This window comes from Acipenser ruthenus, chromosome 31 (genome assembly GCF_902713425.1).
Source record: "Acipenser ruthenus chromosome 31, fAciRut3.2 maternal haplotype, whole genome shotgun sequence".
Classification (NCBI taxonomy): domain Eukaryota; kingdom Metazoa; phylum Chordata; class Actinopteri; order Acipenseriformes; family Acipenseridae; genus Acipenser; species Acipenser ruthenus.
The window spans coordinates 15,034,810-15,035,550 of record NC_081219.1 but is presented as its reverse complement, the minus strand read 5'-3'; positions in this window follow the sequence as shown (position 1 = coordinate 15,035,550).

Sequence of the window (741 nt, the reverse complement as noted above, 5' to 3'; positions counted from 1 at the left end):
AGCTCGACGTCACTGCGCCGCAGACCAATAGCCTCTCTGGCTCCAGCTCTCTTCCCCGCATCATCCCTGTGTGCTCGTGGGTACACGCAGCCCCTGTCGGATAGACTGCGTACAGAGAGAGGGGAGGGGTGCGGAGCAGCAGACTCACACACAGCGCCGGTATTATGCACTACTGTGTAACTGCTAATGCACGTTTTCTACTCATTGGGTACTTGTGTCCTGAATTTAAGAAGCAGGTAGAGTGTTACCTTTAGTGTGGTAACGCTGCTGTGCACTGCACAAGGAGCGTGAACCCGACCTTTTGTATTGATTCCTGAGCCTGCTCCACTCTGGAGACAGTCATAGAAGAGTACTGCATGCAGAACCCTCATCAATACGAGTACAGTGCCATGACAGCCCAGGACGTCCATTAGTCTCATTGGTTGGTTTAAACCCGTCGGCTGTGCTCTTGCGCTCCATGTTGTGACGTTGAGGTTTTCAGTACTTCAGCGCCCTCTTGTGGCGTGAAGCGATACTGCTGAAGAATGCAGTCGTGATGTATCGAAAGTTTACAGTATTAGGAACGTGAAAAACAAGTCAAACACCCCCCCCCCCCCCCCCCCCCCCCCCCCCCAAATTCATGTGTGCGGTATCCCCATTAATGTGGTATCGGTTACGTATTAGTCGTTTTAATTGATTTTTTTTTTTTTTGCATAATTATACACAAAGATCTGTACACTCGATGCTGACAAAAAAATGATC